This window comes from Protopterus annectens, chromosome 1.part1, assembly GCF_019279795.1.
Source record: "Protopterus annectens isolate FY-2018-M chromosome 1.part1, PAN1.0, whole genome shotgun sequence".
Taxonomy (NCBI): domain Eukaryota; kingdom Metazoa; phylum Chordata; order Ceratodontiformes; family Protopteridae; genus Protopterus; species Protopterus annectens.
This window is the reverse complement of record NC_056726.1, coordinates 162970827-162988060: the sequence shown is the minus strand read 5'-3', so window position 1 is coordinate 162988060 and position 17234 is coordinate 162970827.

Sequence of the window (17234 nt, the reverse complement as noted above, 5' to 3'; positions counted from 1 at the left end):
ATGGCATGGAATAACATGCCTGTCTTACTCAATGCCTGATTCTAAAATATAAGTTTCTACCAGTTCCTATGTAGCTTATACTGATGGGAACTAACACCTACACCTAATTCCAAAAGGAGAATCAGGGCATAGTTCAGTAGTGCACATTGATGAGCCTCATTAATATGCAACACCAAATCAGTGGTGAATTTGAATAAAAGAATAGGCTTCTTGGTGAGATGGAAGCTCCACCCTTTATGTGCAGTAAGGTATTGCAGGCAGTACTAGTTAGGAAGTGGAACTGCTGCAGTACCTAGCTGTACATACAGGCTGAGCTGTGCTGTAGGTCTCAGGAGTTGGAGAGGAATCTGCCTGGAACCACATACATGTATGGTATTAGGTTGTGTGTTGTCCCCAAAACCCCTTGGCAGAAGGCTCATTTTGTGTTATTTTCAAACAAAGATTGCATTCCTTGGCAGGATGATGACTTGAAATCCATATCCTTTTTTCTGACATGGTGAATGCAGGCATGATGGTCATGTTGGCCATGAAGACTGCATTCACTAGTCCACTCTACAGATGGAGCTGAGGTATTGAATGGCCTCATGTCCATGCCTTTCCATCTGTATATCACAACAGGTATTGCAAGCAGACTCCCTGCCTACAACAGCAGGTTTGACAGAGTTGGAGTACCCCTTGCTGAGTCATAGGGCAGGATTGGCACTAAGCTCAGACTGAGTAATGTGGTTCATTAACAGCAAATGTCATGCAACTGTATTATCTTGCCTGGGTGTAGCTTGTCCCCAGTCAATTCAATATCTCAGAGTTGCAAGACATTAAACTGGGTGGATCCCATTCACTTAAGATGATGTCAACTTGGGATGTTTGGATTTTGCTGCTCAGATAAGTGAAGGTAGGCTGAGAGGTTGTGTGTTCAAACGACTGTGATATTTTGAAATTAAGCCCTAAATTACTAAATGCTAACAGATGATTTTAGGCATTTATGTTTTACAATTGAAAATTTAGAAGCTTGCATAGGTCATTGTTTATGGTAATATCTGGATTATATTTTAGAAATTTGAACAACATAAATTCCTTGAATAGTCCTAATTTCGTCATCAGATTTTGTTCAACCACTATTTATAGTATAATAAATGAAGGGAACGATGTGAATATTTTTAAGACAAAAACTGAAGATTTATGATTGATAATAAAGTTCTTTAAAAAACGTAACTGCAAGTTTACAAATGGGGTATTTATAGAACCAAAAGTAAGTGTTAGAATATACTAAAAAGTTTAAACAACCACTTCAGGTCTCCCATGAAAAGAGGCCACTGGCCAGGGCAGGGCTGGGGGGGTGGAGCAAACCTGTACAACAAAGTCTAAATACACTGAATTAAATAAACCAGTCTGGACCTGTTATAGAAAAGTGAAAAGTTTGGAATTTTACATCAACTCCTCTGCTTTGAATCAGAGATATTATTTAAGCTTACTTAAGGTGAATTAATTCAGCCAAATGTTTTCTTCAATTCAGTATGAATACTTCCTGTTAATTATTTGTTCTTGTGTTTTGCTGTGATCAAGATTATTTTAATGACAAGAGATCAACCATTTTGAGAATAAAAACTGCCTTTTATTGGTTCACATGTGGTACAGTTATATTTAATATAATTACACAATTTAATAAAATTGCACCTACATGCCATTTGTTGTAGAAAAGTTTATATCAAAACCATCAGATCAGGAGCCTTACCTATTTTCTGCTTCAAACATATGTATTTGCTATTACATCCCCTGACATGAGTATACCAAACTGACAAAAATGAGGCAGAACGTTTGGGCCCTTTACACCACTCTCTTAATTCTGTAACCGATACAGATTTAGTTTCCATTTACACCAGATGAGAAGTACTGGCAACTCTGTGACTCTTAAGTGGATTAATGGATTATCCGAGAAAGAATTTGGTTCTGAGTTATGCTCCTCTATACTGGTGGAATGCATCCAACACAAAATAAATTCTTGACCAGGATCTTTGGGATGATTAAAAAAAAAAATAAACTTTAACATTTTGGTGTAAAGAACATCATAAGGGTCAAAGAGATCTTATGCCTCTGTTTTGTTACAATGCAATTGTACCTTGTTTATGTAACTGCGAGATAAGCATTTGCTTCCAGTCCCTTCCTATTTTAATGCTGTGGTTATTAAAACATGGTAAATCTTGAATCAATCAGAGAAAAAATATAGTACTGTCTTGACAACGTGTTGTTTTTCTTTTGGCTTTTCCCGGTTAAGGATCACCACAGCGGAACTCCAGTCCGCTAATGATTGGCAGTAGATTTTTTTAGCGGGTGCCAGCTCGACCCCCAACCTTCAACGAAGGCATGTCCATTCTACGCATATCTTTCGAATGCCTCTCGACCGCGGGGAGAACATGCAGACTACATACAGAAGGCGCTTCAGCCGAAAATCGAATGGGAAAACCTCTTGCTGTGAGGCAACAATGCTACCGCTGCACCACCGCGGCCTCAAATTACAACTAAAGGTCGAGGAAAAAGAACAACATGCATTAGCATTCAACTGCAATTAATCCCTCTTCTTTATCACTTTTAACCTGAACAATATTTCAAGAGAAACTCCACTTAACAAGAATTGCCATGCCACAGCTTTTTGTTGAGTTTCTTAAAGTAGATATATAAAGTACTCATTTATTTTTATATGAATCAGATTACATTGCATGCATATGAGTTTTTATGTTATTTTTCATATTATAAAGTAAGTGCCAAAATGAAACAGAAATTTTATCCTAGGACTGCCCCTCTACTACCAATGGGCAGAAGCAGCTCCTAACTGCTTTATCCCATGCATGGGTCCCCTCAATTTATCTATGGTATGATACCAGTTGTTCTCATTATGAATAATATTTAATTATTGACCATGGGATAGGCAAGGACAATCTATAACCAAATGGGATAGGTTATTTTGAGCACAAAAAGTGATATTGTCTAGGCTTAAAATTGCCTGCAAAGGCAGCTACCTTACTACTTACCTATGAACTTATGTTTCCCCTTAAAAAGCATCTGGATACCATGCAGGCTTAATGTTGCATACTATCATCCATTTATGTGTTTAGTAAAGGGAACTCGGTATATGTTAACCTGACTCTCTTATATAGGTAAAACCGTTACTAGAGAATATAGTAATAAAATGGACATATTCCTGTAGTAAGAAAGAGCCAAAGACTGGATACCCCTGATAAATGATAATTTAGGCATTATGACAGCAGTGCATTTGGTGCATGAACAGCTAACACTGCACAACCCGATCTTGAAAACTCCTACTTAGCTAGCTGGAAAAAATACTTCACCTTCACCTACACCTAACCATTTAAACAATTAACTAAAGAATAGATTTTCATTTGCTCTTCAGCACCGGGTAGGAACATTCTTAATTACATGCTGCTTCACTCTGCACAAACCTAATAAAAATTACTCAAGTATTTATGCTCGAGAAAAAAAAGGAAAGGTTGCCACATATTTTGCAAGTTGTACCAATAAAATATGATTTCTTAAAACTGTTGTCCTGAAAGTCCACAATTATGCTGAAATGCTGCAACTATATAAATCACAACTGGAGGGAAGGCAATTCAAGTCAGTGAATGCAAGAGAAGTTAGCCCAACCTTGCACAAAATTGCTGCACTGATGATTTGAAACATGATCACACAGTAGTCAAATGGAACATTAAAATATGGTCTCTAATTTTAATCAATATCATTTATAATTTCCTCAAATGTAGAACCTAATGAGGCAATATATATATATATATATATATATATATATATATATATATATATATATATATATATATATATAGCTAATGACATGCAATTGATTATATCATAATAATCATTATGAAAGCAGAAGACATCCGTCCAAACCCAAAGGTAGATAAATCTAGAATGAAAATAATATAACCTGAAGTATAGCAATTAAATGAAACCAGGTACCAAAATATTCAGAATAGCAGAGCAGCTGGTATCTTCCATCTTGCTGTCACTATTCTGAACCTGCTTTTCTTTCCTGCCCTAGGAATGACACCATTTTGTGAGAGGGATATGCAAAGTTCAGGATCTTACAATGCTAAAGTACTAAATGGTTTGCAGTCCCACTATGTAGGTAGTGGGTAATGAGATTCACAGGTATGCTATGCTAATGAGCCTCATTACATATGCCTATCTTAATGTGAACTTACCTAAGGACATGGTGAGATATTCAAATCTGGCTGAAGTTTTCTGGCACCCCAGTTCCACCTGTATGTCAGCTGTTCAGCTGCATGGTCATCATGAGGTTGTCTGCAGAGTAGCTCCATTTCTAGCCTGGATGGAAAGTTGCAGTCATGGCATATAGCATGGCAGTCATGCCTCCATTCTCCTTGCCCATAACAAGGGTTGGTCATGCTGGATCACTATCCCATCAGCTAGTTACTTCCATTTTCGACTTAAATGTCTTTGCATGCCATCCTTACTGAAGTTTGGGGATGGTGCAAGCACTATTCAGCCACATATGTACATCATCCTGGGACTCACTCATGGCACCCATACAGTGCAATACAGCTGCATCTGTTTGTAAAACTTGCAACTGCAGGGTGTCTGTCTTTCCACCGGATACAGCCTGCAGTACCATGTCCCCAATACAGGTGGATCTGCTTTGCTAAAACAGCCCACTGAATTCTATGGTTTACTGCAGTGCTTCATAGTTTTGCATTAGTGACCATTATCAGTGTACAATTGACAGGAGCGGCCTTAGGACAACTGGTGCCCTAGGCAAAAGGGCTCCATGGCACCCCCCACCACACCATCTGGTGCCCCCATCCTAGTCTACCTACACCAAATAAATACTGGAAAAGTACCCCTACTAGAGCGGTGCCCTAGGCAGATGCCTAGTTGGCCTATGCCTAAGGCCGGCCCTGACAATTGAAGTGTTTCAGAAGAAAATGTCCTTCAAAATTAATTGTAATGATTTGGAAATATCCATTAGCATGCACTAAATAGGGACTGGCAGAGCCCTACATTTTAGACCAGCGTAGATTAACTGCTCAGCATGAAATGTTTCTTCATGCCTAAGACCTTTCTAATTCTGCTCCATCATGGCCCCGATATAGACTGTGAAAGTGTGGTTTACTTCTTTGTTAAGGAAAGATTCATCTGACTGTATGAAAGTGTGGTTTACTTCTTTGTTAAGGAAAGATTCATCTGACTGTATAGGGTGAAAATGTTTATTTAGTAAACTACCATATTATGAAGCAGTATACCTTTGTTATTTTGATAAATGCTTATTCAGAACTACCATATTCTGAAGCAGTATACCTTTGTTATTTTGATAAATGTGACCCTGGAGTTAGTATATAAAGTATGGTGGGTGTGGGGGGGCACAGCCACCCACATTGGGGGGTGTAGCCTCATACATATTATAAACATTTTAAACTATACACAGTGATACTTACTAATGCAATAAATAACTGTTTCCAAAAGAGAATATATAACCAAGATATGTGGGGGACTTTGCCCCCCACACCCCACAATGTGGGGGGCACCCCCCTTACTTTATATACTAACTCCAGGGTCGCACTACAGTGGGGAAAAGGCCATTTATAACTTTCAACGAAATGAGTTTCAGTCAAGTGAGTTTTCAGTGAAGTGAGTTTTCAGTGAAGTGGTCCTAGTAATTTCATTTTCAATCAAGTGAGTTTTCAATCAACTGTAGTAGACTCATATATATATATATATATATATATATATATATATATATATATATATATATATATATATAGATTCACTTTAGAAGCTCGAATTCCCAAAATCTCAAACTTCATATGGTCGAGACCAAAAGATCGAGTTTTGGAAACTCGAACTTCTAAAATGAAACCCAAAAAAGAAGTCAAACATCACTTTTGCAGGGGAGTGAAGCCCCTCTGCACCCCCCATGTGGGGGGCTGTGCCCCCCACACCCCTTTACTTAAATATACCAACTCCGATATCGCGCTACAGTGGGGAAAAGGGAAATCTCCCATATTGTGCTGTATGTGGAAGCGCAAAATGGGAGATTTCCCACTTCCTGTCAACACCGCAAAAAAGATAAAAACATTACGTACACACATGCACACAGTATATATATATATATATATATATATATATATATATATATATATATATATATATATATATATATATATATATATATATATATATATATATATATATATATATATATATATATATATATATATATATATATATATTGTTGTGAGGAAAGAACGGTTGTAGCCAAAACTTTTTTTTTCTGATTCCAACTGTCAGTGCCATAAAAGAGTTTCTTTGCAGCAAGTAATCAGATTTTATGCTTAAACCAAGTAATGTTGAGTCCCTAGAGTTGGTTCAAAGGAGTTCTACATTTGATGGTAGCCGAGATTATATCATAGCTAAGGGCCATGCCCCCACTGAAATCTCTAACCAGTACCATAAATCTTAAAACCTGCCTGGTCAGCTTTCAAAGAATCACCATCCAGAATGGCTGGGATAGCACTAGTTGGGAAGGATTCTAGGAACACATCTCATGGAGGAACCTCTTTATGCATACATGGACATTCCTACCTAGGAGTGCTGTGACTTCAAAATGGTAAAGAAAAGTTTACTAGTGAAGTGCATGAGTCATACCTAGAACCCAAACTCTCAAATTTCATGAGTGGACCTTCTCTAGAAATAAGACACATTATATTCATTTGAGTTAAAATATATCATGACATTTTGGCTCAGTCCTTGGTAGCAAACAGAAAAGAAAGAATGATGCAAATTTTATTAATAGGTCAATTTAAAAGGGCTTTGCCAGAAATTATTAAAAGCTGAGAGGCTTTGGCAGATCCACAACGCTCAAAATGCTTTCTAACTTTAGTGGAGATGATTCTGTGCTGTTAAAATTTGTACAATTTGTGATGATGTGAGATATTGCCAGCTATGCCAGAAGAAATAGGGCAGTGGATGTGTAACATATGCCAGCATAGCTACCTGAATGTTTGGAAAGAATTCCATGTCATTTGTATATCAAACTGATTTGTACAGGTGCTTGTGTTGAAAATGTATTTGTAAAGTTGCTTCTGTTAATGTATCAATAGTGGGCCCTGCTGGGCAGAAAAAGAAAAATCTCCTGTATGTCAGACTGTATTGTAACTGTTTCAATTAATATTGTAATAAAGGATAACAGAAGAAACGAGGTTAATCTCAGTCCAGCTTACTTTGAAAAATAGTCTGAAATTAAATTACCTGGTTTAGGCCATAAAGATCATATCTTACAGTTCTGATTGCAGTCAAAGACGAAATGTCTGTGATGACAAGGACTAGGAATCCTGCTATATTATCCTAGCAGTGAACTAATTGCTACCCTGGAAGGGTGGAAGTGTTGAAATGGTTTTATGGCTTCCAGATGCTATAACACATCTTAGCAAAGCTCTAGCTGTGTGTGTGGTAACACATATGTGTGACTTTCTGGTTCAGTTTCTAGTAAGACGGGTAGTACGGAAACCAGAAGTCTGATGACCAGATTTATTATTTTTATTTATTTTACATTTGTTGATGGGCTAGTCTAACTGGATATATGTCCATTTTCAGTAGAGGCCCAGGGAGCTGAGCTCCATGACACACAGATAACATAAAAATTGCTAACAAATATAAAAAATTACAGTAGTATATACACTGACAATTCAGGTTAATACAGAAAATCATTTTAAGTGGACAGACGTCATTACAATGTAAACTGCAGGTTCAAAATAACATGTAGGTTCATTACTAATGAAAAAAGGAGGCATACAGGCTGATTCATTGTACAAGTACAGTACATAACTTAATGGCATAAAAGGAGACTTACAGGCTGATGCCCTATCCAAGTACAGTACACAACGAAAGAGGTAGCTTAACATTCAGTAGTAGTAACAATTAGTTTTTTTTTAACAAATGATTAAAAGAAGGAAGGAAAATAATGAGATACAGAGTGTAGAACTTAAATATTGTTAAAAGGATGACAGAAGAGTTAATGAAAATAAAAGGGAAGGCAGAGCAATATTAGGGTAGAGTATATAGTGAGGTTTAGTACAGGGGCATAACTAGATGTATGTGATATTATTCTGTAATCCAAGACTGAAATGATGTTTTAATACTAGATGAGACAGAAGTCTCAGTGCAGTCTGTTTTTGAAACCTGACATAGAAGGATCACTCACCCGCTTTATCTTTCCTTGCTTTATAGTAAGAACCAGGGAATAGTAATGCTTTAGATCAGTCAGGAAAATATAGTGAGATTAGTTAAGTACTGTTTTTCTGTATCTGTGTGAATCTATTTATCTGAGTTATTTTTAATATTTCCCATGACTGAAACTCTGGTGTTTATTGTAAATAGATATTTAGTATTTTCATGTTATTTTTTTATTTATTATTAAATATATTTAAACTTTTCCTTGTGGCTGGTCTTTTAGAGACTATTTTAAACTTTGTGACTACTTATATTTATTTGGTGATACAGTGACTGCTCCTGAACACCTTGCTGCATTGGCCAAACATTACCATTTGTATTAGTATTAATTTTACTCAGTATAATTTGGTACCCTTCTAACAGCCATAGAGTAGCTGGCTTTTGAGTGTCCTGGTGGCAGTATCTATCTTATAGTCTGGGCAGAATGGCATAGCTAGTAAATCTGGGTTTGTCAGTTACTTGGAGCAGGGACACAGAGCACTGGTATAACAGAGAGGGTATGGAGGACTTGCCTGGGACACTCGGCTGAGGACTCAACTCTATAGCTGTGCCAGTGGGGAGTCTTATTGAGGGCCTGGAGAAAAAGACAGAGGGAAAGCCAGAGCCTGGACTGAGTGTGTTTCCTGTGTGCTCTTAAGGGAGATTGTGCCTGGTGCAGAAAGCTTCATCTGGAAATACTGTGTGTATCTGTCTTCGTTCCAAGTGGACGTTCCTCACTGGTGTCAGTGGTGAGATTCACACTCCTTGGTTACTAGCCTAGAGTGGGAACATCACATAAATAAACAAGAAACATTGAATAAAATTACTTAAAAGGTAGTAAATAAAAGGAAAACAGCCTTTTTTCCATACTTTGGTTTAGGTGTGGGAAGAGCGGGCCATATTGTCAAGTTCTGTGTGTGTGTGTGTGTGTGTGTGTGTGTGTGTGTGGGGGGGGGGTAAACCAAAGCAGAGACTCCCTTACAGATAACTAAAGCAGCAAGGATGTGAAGAGGCTATGGAATGTAACCAGATAAAATTCACTTGGTGGAATCCAGCTTCTCTTACTAAGCAGCTACAAAGCTTACAAAATGTAGAGCTGGGTAAGCACTACAAGGTTTGCTAAATGCCAGTTGTATGATTGCTTTAAATAAAGCAAAATACATTCGCAAGAAGAAGACCTACTCCCTAAAGTATGTCAAGATGGTGTGCATTCATGACAAAAGGAGAAGGTCCGCAGTTACTTAAGTAATAGTACAGACCCAGTATGCGAACGTCTTTCACCTGGAAGCTGTGGTGTCAGTGTCTCCAACCACGATGTAATCAATGGTAAATATTTCCCATTTTTAATATGTTCAGAAGCAGTGGGAAAGACATTCAAGTGGGGAACCTCATGTAAGGTAGAGTTAAATCAACACAGTGCACTAGACTAAAGGGTAGGTACTCATCATCCAGCTGAGAGCCATGTGAGGATAGAAAATCATTGAGATCTGGGGTAACTCTAAAGCGGGTGTGAGCCAAACCAAATCATGAATATGTTTGCCTAAAGAGGGAACAATTTGGCCATTTAATACAGAGGTTCCTAGAAAGGGTAGGAAAAGACAGCTGTCTAGAGAGAACACAAAGTTCCAAGAACCTAAGGCAGGGTTGAATCCCCAGACAAAGATAAGGAAGGAAAATAGTAAAGAGCCATAGAGTGAGCATAAGGCTTCAAGGCAAGATGTAATAAAGAAAAGCTACCTGTTGCCTTTCCTTATGGAGCAGTGAGACATGGGGGGGGGGGTCCCTATACTTGGTGTGGGTGTAGAGAAAGCTAAGCCTTCTTTATCTCAAGGCACAGAGGAAGAAAAGGATCCCAGACTATCTACCCTTCAGGTAGGTATCTAAGCTTTAAAAGGGCCCAGAAGGAGGATGAAATGTTAAGCTGTGCTAATGATAATATACCCAGGGTAGGGGGGGACTTACTTCTGACAGGCCCCACAAACTCATCCCTACTGTGAGATGCAGGATGACCTCATCTTTAGGGCAGCTAAGGAGAGAAGGGAGACTGTCTAATGGATAATGGTACCTAAACTGTTTAGGCAAACAGTTATGACAGAGTGACCCATAATAATGTGCTGAGGGTTCATTTAGGTGTAGATAAAACTAAGGTGAGGGTCCTAGACAGATTATATTCACCAGGTATGAATAATATGAATATAATTGAAAAGTGTTTTACTGGGTGTCCTGAGTGTCAATTAAAAGCCTGTCATCTAGGCTTTAGAAATCCCTTGATTCCCACACCCATGATTAAAGAAGTTACCCTTGAAAGGAATGTAATGGACTCCATGGGCATTAGTCTGGCCCAACAGTAAACAACAGTAATACTCACTGTATAACAACACATGGAAAGGGCACAAGCCAGCCAACAGGGATTCTGTAACAGAAATATCCAGAACAGGACATTCCAGGTGGGAGGCTAAGTTTTAGTTCTGGTCTCCACAATAGCAAGCAAATTTCTGACTGCATGGCAAGGACCTTTTGAGCTAACATAGCAAATACATGAGGTGCATTATAAATTAAGACAATTACATGAGAGATGTGAGCAAATTTACCATATAAATGTGCTAAAACCCTGGAACCCTGGAACCCTGGAGGGAGATGTGCATAACTGTGGTGAATATGTTATCTGAAATTAGGAGCCATAGAAAAAAGGAGCAGATTTTTTCAGTTCACCCAGTAATGGTAAATGAAACCTTCTCAAAGCCTCAGAGTCTCAAAGACTGGAGGTTCAGGAGTTCCTTTTGAGAAAGAAAGAAAGACATCTCATCAGAACTACCTAGAATAGCAACTCATATCAGTACATATAAAGACAGTCCCAGGGGAAAATGTCAAAATAAGAACCATAAGCCGAAGTCAGAGAGGAAATAATGAAGATACTGAAGTTATTGGTTACTGAGGAGTCTACCAGTGACTGGAATAGTGCCAGAAATTTAGATATAAAACCTGAGGATATGGTCACATTTCACAGTGACATCATGAAGCTTAACAGCATCTCCAGCTTTGATGGGTACCCTATGTCCAGGCAAGCTGTTGGAGAAGTTATGTAAGGCTAGGTTCCTGACTAAAATGCACTAGACAAAGGGATGTTGGCAAATTCCCTCAACTGAGGAGGCTGTGGGGTTGCAATATATGATTTTTTGGTCCATATACTAAAACATGAATTTTGAATTGTCCACAGGGTATGTAGAAGATAACTAGCAAAACAAAACCATGCATGAAGGTAGTCCTTCATGTCCCTGACCTCACATCTTGCTTACCTTTGTACAGCTTCTTGTTTGTGTGTGTGTGCGTGTGTGTGTGTGTGTGTGTGTGTGTGTGTGTGTGTGTGTGTGTGTGTGTGTGTGTGTGTGTGTGTGTGTGTGTGTGTGTGTGTGTGTGTGTGTTAGAACTGGTACAAAAAGTATTTGAGACATATACCAGATAATTCTTGCAATTTCAGCTCCAACATACAGATTTGCCATAGCTATACTGTATAGGTTTATTGACTTTAATGGATAATTCTGTATCTTAGAAGTTTAAACAGGCATTCAACATTAGCGTAAAATGTTTAATTGTTATGGTGTAATGAGCCAGATTTTGGAACTGGGCATTACAGTCTGAGAGTCCTCATTTAGTTCTTTTTGAACTGGGTATAAACTTTGTTTGGCATAGAGCTGAGTCCTTTTGGAAATCCCAGGGCATTTAAACCTATATTTACTACATACTTTTGTAGGGGTAAACGTTTATATATCCATTTACTTTCTTCCTTCCTTACATATTTATCTGCATTTGTCAGCCACAATAATACACTGATCCATGCAAAGATTTTTCAAGCTCACTCCAGGAGCACTATTTGGTTATATGATTTGCTCAAGGTCATATAGGTGGCAAATGGATATTGATAAAATCATAACCTTGACTACAAGACAGCTCGTGGTCTTAATCCTCTGAATTATTAATTAAAATTGGTCTTTTAAAGCTAACAACATGGATAAAGCAAAGATGCATGACTTAATATTTTAAAGTTTTTGTTAGGACATGACAGTAACAGTCAATTAAAATGTTAAAAATGTTAGCAGTATACAGATTTAAGACATCTTTGCCTAGTAGTATAAGAACATTAGAACTACAATATGGTCCAAACATCTCTGACAACCAACTAAGTTTACAAGGGTTATTTGACTGCATACATAGTTAATGATAACACTACCTATCCTGCACTGTCTGTTTCTAAGCCTAAAGTTGCAGTGAAAAGTATGCTGTAATGGGTTAATTTGTTTCATCTGTGGCTGCAAGGGCCACTCTGATAAGCTCTGTGATGCAAATACCTGAGATAATGCTAGCAGAAGAAATGTGAAAACTTAAAGTTGCTCCTGTGAAGTGTGACAAGACTACAGATAGAATAATTGTGTCAACATTCTATAATTTTATTACAACCGAGCTACCAAGCTCATGAAATGTGTTGTATTTCTAGAGGTTAGACATATTCAAGCCCTACTAGATGCTGGTAACATGAATACACTTGTACAGGGTCTGCTGATATGTAAGCATAAGATTAGTAACAATCAAACAGAGATAAAATAAATTCATGCTGATAAAAAAGCAAATCCCCTCACAAATGTAGAAAGTAAAATAGTTCCAGGAAAACGTCTGCATCATGGGGCTGTAACCACTGATCTAACTCATGATGTCGTATTAGTAAAAGATTTTCCAAATTTTAAAGCACTGCTGAAAATGTAGGAGAATGAAAATCCTTGGATATAATGTGGCAAGCTGATATACAGCAAGAAAGAGGTAGCCAGGGAGCTTGATACATCTATTCAATATAAGAATGGGGGGGGGGGGCAGTGACACTTACACATACTGGTCCAAAACTCAAAATCAGGAGAAGGGAGTTGGTGCAGAAACTACAAAAGATAATAGAATTTGGTTGTAGTTAGTAAAAATGATCCTGTCACTAGTTACCCAAAACTGTGAGACAGAAACATGACGAGTGAAGGTAAACTCAAAGAAAAAGTAAGAAAGTGTACAAGACAGAACTCTGTACATAGACTGACAAAAAGGGTTAGTGCAGAAGTACGGAGGACAATAATAGGAAAAGAGGTGCACTAAGTAAGGGTCCTCAGAGAAGAATGAGCATGAAAACTGAGGTAGGTAGGGGCATGCAGAGTTCTGAACTCAATTCTGTTATTGTCAAGGAGAAAACTCAAGTAAAGGCAGACTCTAATGAACAGTTATCTCTAAGTAAGGAAAGGAGTAAAGCTGAACATAAACTTTGTTCTGATATACCCTTTGTGGGGGGAGGGCAATAAAGAAAAATAAAAAACTGAGAGGGTGATAGCTATTTACACTAAAGCAGAGAAGAGCACCATGAAAGAAAACACAATACTCAAGACGCCTGTACAAATAAAATAAAGTAGAAGATGGCTTTCATCTAGAACAAACCTTTTCAGGGGAAGATAATAAAAGAAGCAACAGTGCCAATGCTTTTAGGAGAAGGTATACCTTCCACCACAAGACAAGCTAGTGAAAAAAGTAACCCTCTGTTAGTTGACTTACAAGCAAGCCACATAAGAAGATAATATTTCAGGTAGGGCAAGAGAAAATATTACCAAGGTAGTAGTGAAAGATAAATCTGATGAAGCATAGTTTAACTATGCGAAAGCGCTTATTCTCTGTTTCCAATAAATGAATTTTTTACATATTTCCATCGTGGATATTTTCAGTGTGTCAGGAGCTTGAGCTGGGACTACTCTATAGAAGGATTTACACGTGGTGACTGTTCTCACTTTTTGGACTTCATTAGTAGTGAAAGATAAACGCAATACTTTTATTTCTTTTTACCCCTATTTTGATGTAAAAGATTACTTCTTATATCGATAAAGTAGGCCAGTTGGGCCAATTGAGCACAATAGGACCCTGGATTTAATGGGGGCCCCTCACTTGCCAGAACATAGCTAAAAAAACCTTCATTTTGAAGACCAAAACATGGATCTCCTTGTTAAAAATGTAGTAACAAGCATCTTATTTTATTCAATCCACGATACAGTGAGTGCTTCAGCACTTCAGCTGTGACTGCAAATGCAATACTGGCAGCATTTCACTACCAATGATATGTCAGTATTTTGACAAATGCTGGTATTACACTTCTGCACCATTGGCACCTGCTGATTGCAATCCCTGGCAGCTTCAGGAGCAAGGAAAAAAAAAGTCTTCACCTTAAATACCAAAGGGAAAGAAATTACAGTTGGCTAATAATGTCAGACATTTCATATTTCATTTCTTCAGAAAATGCATGTTGATGCAAATTCTGTTATTTTATAGATTCATAGGTGTTTCCTACGCTAATGACCACAAGGACCTTTTTAAGCCTAGCCATGCACCCCAAATCTCTAACAAGTTCTGGTACTCTTGATATGTGTAAGTAAGGCCTTGGAAGGTGAAACATTTGCAATCAGGGGCCTGGGAGATGAATCATTTATAGGCTGCCTGTGTCCATTAGAGACATAGCAGCCAAACCAGAGATGAAATTCATGTTCCCCATCCAATTGCCGAAGTTAGACTTGAAATGGGTTAGGGTGGAACTCTGTTTTACGTGGATGGACAGCCTGTTCCATAGAAAGGGTAGTCTCTGGGATACATACCTATCTCTCCAGCAGGTCCTATTTATATCACAACAGGGTTTAAGTCTTCAGAACAAGTAATTCTGGTGCTGTTTGTTTTGTGGATCTGCAGAAGGTCCATCAGAGTGGGGTATGCCAATGGCTTGTATGCCAGGCATAGATCTCCCCTCAACAGCCTGTAGGAGACAGAATACAGGGATAGAGCCTTGAGGCAGTCTGCATAGGATGGTTTACTTATGCCTTGTACTCTTTTAGTGAGGAACCTCTGTGGACGTTCCGATTGTTGGATATGCCCGGTTAGGTACATACCAAAAGGGTCAATGTACTCAGTGATAGGTCTTATGAATGCCAAATGCAGTGGAACAATGACTTCCTTGGACCTAGATGCCATACCTTTGTTTATAAGTTGCACAACATAGAATGATTTCCTCACTACTGTAGACAATTTTTAAGTGAATTAGAGTAATATTTAAAAAAACAATGTCCCTGATGTTGGATATTTGTTTTCCAATTATTTTTGTCTTTGTCCAAAAATCTTGACTAAAGAAGTTGAGAGGTATAGTTGTGGCTTTGGGGAGGCCCATGCAGTGTACAACATTCTTTTCTTTACCAGAATTTCTGAATGGTAGTATGGAAATTAATTTTGATATTGGTTGTTGCCAGCACTTAAGCACTTGCTTTTTATATGTTATAAGTTAAATGCAGCAAGCAGCTTGGTGGAAGACCTTTTTTTTTTGCTCCTCATCTAGAATTGAGGGATGCCAGATTGAAAAGCAGCAGAACTGAACCTTGCAGTTGCTAAGGCCACCACTGTAGAAAGTAAAGATATAAAGATAGGTAGGAAACTCTGTATCAGCTACCAGTCTAAATAACCTTATAGTACCCCAGTAATGAAGCTAGCCCATAGTCTCATTTGGGAGGTAATATGGAGATAAACAAAATGAAGGAAAGAGTACTAGCCAAATTTTACTAGCAAGACTTAATAAAAGAAATAGAAAATGCCTGTGCTTCTTATCTAGAATGCAAGGAAAACTGCATCCTATCCTAAGTTTAAGAGTTCATTCATCCCAGTACCTATTGTAGAGATGCCACTTGAACATATTGCCACAGAGATTGTATGGCCATTAGTAAAAGCTAGCAATGTGTATCAGTACATACTAGTAACAGAGGACTATGCTACAAAATTTCCAGAAAACAATGTCATTATGGAAAGTTAATATTATGGCTATTGCCAGAGATTTGGCACTGTCATTTTGCAGAATGGCTGTTCCTAAAGAGAAATTTACTGGCCAATGCACAACTTTATGTTGAGTACTACATAAGGCACTTTGGTACTTTAAAGCCAAGCAAACTAAAACACCATGCTATCATATGCAGACTGATGGACTAGTGGAGACGTTCAAAGAAACATGGATGCCAATGGTAAGGAAAGCTACTTACACAGATGGGAAGATATGGGACCGATTATTTATTACCCTACTTAGCTGCTTGCTGATAGAGGTAACACAAGTTTCAACTGCGTTTACCCCATTATAACCTTTGTATGGCAGGCACAGAGGCTGATTTGAAAGTGGTATGGAAACTTGGGAAGAAGAGAAGAGTAGACAGTCACAGTTTAAAAGTGTGATACATTGCTACCTTAAGTTTGCAGGATAAATTAAAGATAGTCCTTTAGTAAACATGCATATACAGACAGCATAGGAAATGGAGTCAGTATATATAGATACAGGGGTGTGTAGGGGGCATACCTAGTTTGGTTTTATATTATATTTCACCAAAAGCTTCAAAACAATACATTTTAAACAATAGACATGCATACTTACAACACCAATGACTCTTTCTAGAAGATAATATATACCCAAACTAAGTGGGAGCTATGCCACCCACAACCCCCACTGTGGAGGGCTGTACCCCCCCCAACTATATATACTAACTCCAGGATCACACTACAGTGGGGAAAAGGGCATATACCTTTTACTTGCCTTAGAGTACTCTACACAGTGCCAGTAATTCACTTTAGTGAAATGAGATTCGGAAAATTTGAGCTTTCAGTGATTTGATTAGGGTGAACTCAAATTCAGTGAAATGAGCTTTCAATTAAGCAAAGTAGACCCATATATATATGTGTATATACACACACACACACACACACACACATATATATATATATATATATATATATATATATATATATATATATATATATATATATATATATATATATATATATATATATATATTCACTCTGTAATGCTGTTGCGTCATTTTATCAAAATGTATGGGAGATGTTCTCCTTACTGACAGCTCAGCTCATTGCTGTATTCTATAGCTGGCATGGAG